This window comes from Castor canadensis, chromosome 11 (genome assembly GCF_047511655.1).
Source record: "Castor canadensis chromosome 11, mCasCan1.hap1v2, whole genome shotgun sequence".
NCBI lineage: Eukaryota > Metazoa > Chordata > Mammalia > Rodentia > Castoridae > Castor > Castor canadensis.
Window position 1 is genome coordinate 63,605,377 of NC_133396.1, and position 2,588 is coordinate 63,607,964.

Consider the following 2,588-nt stretch of genomic DNA (forward strand, 5'->3'; position numbering starts at 1 on the left):
CCCAGCCCATTTGAGATTCCAGAGCCCTTTCACAGAATAAAAGGATACAGAAAATCACTGGAGATTCACCCCTCAGAAATCCCTAGGGCTGTGGCTCAAGTGGTAGAGAACCTGCCTAGCAAGCCTGAGGCTCTGAGTTGAAACCCCAGTACCACCTAAATAAATAAATAAATAAATAAATAAAAGCCATCTTGTAGTTCCATAGCCAGGACAGAATTTTGCCAGGTGCTGGAGGATAGCAGTTCGAAGCCAGCTTGGGCAAATAGTTCACAAGACCTTATCTCAAAAAAAAAAAAATCATAAAAAAGGTATAGGCCCTCAATATACCTTTCAGTATATTTCAAACCCCAGTGCTGCAAAAAACAAAAGAAAGAAAAATCCCTAGGGAGTCTTCTTTTAGAGGATAGATCAGTAAGGATGCTTTTGGCTGCAAGTAACAGCAGACCGATCAGCAGCTAAACAAGGACATGAATGAGAAGTGGAGAAGTAGGCACCTTCAAGGTTGATTAGCTCACTGGTACCACAATGTCCTCAAAGACCTCAGTGTCCTCAACTTTCCCTCTGATGTCTTTGGTGGTGACTTTTGGTTACTTTTCTATTGTTGTATAACAAATGCCACCACCATCCCCCAAGACCTAGAGCTATTATCTCTTGTGGTTCAGTGGGTCAGGAACCGGACAGCAGCTTAGATGGGCAGCTCTGGCTCAGGGTCTCTCATCAGTGCAGCAACAGGCTGCAGGCTCCATTTCCAAGGTGCTCACCATGCACACAGCTTGAATGTGGGTGCTGGCTGCTAACTCCTGTCCACGTGGTCCTCCATATGATGCTATGTGCCCTCACAGTACAGAGACTGATTTCCTCCAGTAGGGACCAAGGCAGAAACTGCAACACCTCTCATGACCTAGCCTTCCAGGTCTATATCCTGCTGTGTTCTGTTGGTCACACTGACCTGTCTTGTTCTTTGTGGGAAGGGACAACCCAAGTGCACGGATGCTAAGAAACTGTCCAGAGACCCTCTCAGAAGCTGTCTCCCACAGTCACATCCCAGGGCTTGTCACTGCACATGTGAGAAAAGAGGAGACTCTTCCTGAAGTGTGCCATGTATATTTATCAGTGAGGAAAATGTTCAAGATTTCTTTCCTAGGAATCCCTCAGCTGCCATTACTTCAGGAGCCATGGGCCAGGATGGAGTCCTATGTCCAGGCCCCAGCTGCAAGAGAAGCTGGGAAGGAGGCACTACAGGAGGTCAGCCCTGTCCATGAGGAAGATGAGGAAAGAAAGTGGCTGTTGTGCAAGCAGACAACGTCTTCCATAAAATGACTGACCACTTAGAAACCTGAGAGGGTTGCTGTCCTCACAGAAGGAAGGGAGCATCCACAGTTCCAGGAAAAGGGGGTACAGTTGGCCCTTTTAATGGCCTCTTGATGTGGATTGCCAAGGACGAGAAGAAAATTTGAAGTAGCCAGATGCCTTAAATTAAGATCCTTACCAAGGACCTTTGATGTTAGAAGGCACCCAAGATGGCAGAAAGTGCACAGGAAAAGCAGCTGCTGAACGCTGAGGACCACAACCAAGCCTGAGACTGAGATGTTCCTAACTGCATTTACAATTTCAAAAAGTATCATTCACAGAATCCTGTGGAGGTAAGGGCCAGGCTTCAAGAGCGACACCATGTGGTCATGACAAGCTACAGCAGCATGAGCTAATCCAGTCACAGAGGGAGGCCACAGAGAGATATTTCAGGGTGGTCTCAGGCTCCTGGATTTTCTTTAACAAGGCATATGCAAGCATGGGCCGTTAATCGTGAAAATAAGAGTTGTGACCATATTGTAGAGCGAGTTTTGAACTGACTGTATTTCTGTAGTGTATGTCAATAGCAAAAGTGAAATGCTGTATTCCAAAGGGTCAACAATACTTTGTCAGGCTCATAGTTTTTTTTCTTTAGCTTTTCCTTTTTTTCTTTCTTACTTGCTAATAACAACTAACATAGTGCTTACGTAAGCTGGACACCTGTGAACTAGGTTTGATCATTACACTTACTTTTTAGATGGGGAAATCGAGACAACTAAGAGGCTAAGTGAGGCCAGTATGGCTCCACTCCTTTTTTGCTGTGCCATCCCCTGTCTTATTTATCTACACTGATTTTTCTGCACAGTATTGCTTGTATACTAATAATAATATAAGAAAAGAAGTGTGTAGCCAGGTGCCGATGGCTCACACCTGTAATCCTAGCTACTTGGGAAGTAGAGATCAGAGGATCATGGTTCAAATTCAGCCCAGGCAATAGTTTGAGAGACCCTATCTTGAAATTACCCAACAACAAAACAAGACTGGTGGAGTGGCTCAAGTGGTAGAATGCCTCCCTAGCAAGCATGAGGCCCTGAGTTCAAACCCTAGTGCTGCAACAAAAAAAGAAGAAGAAGAAATAAAACAAAAGAAGTGTGGCATGTATAACTTTTAGAGGGCCTGGGTTTTTGAGACAGACAGTCTTCTAATTAAGATCCTCCTGCCTCAGCCTCCCCAGTACTGGGATTACTATACAACATACCCAGCTCATGCATAGCTTTTATAGTCAGAAAAATGTTTTT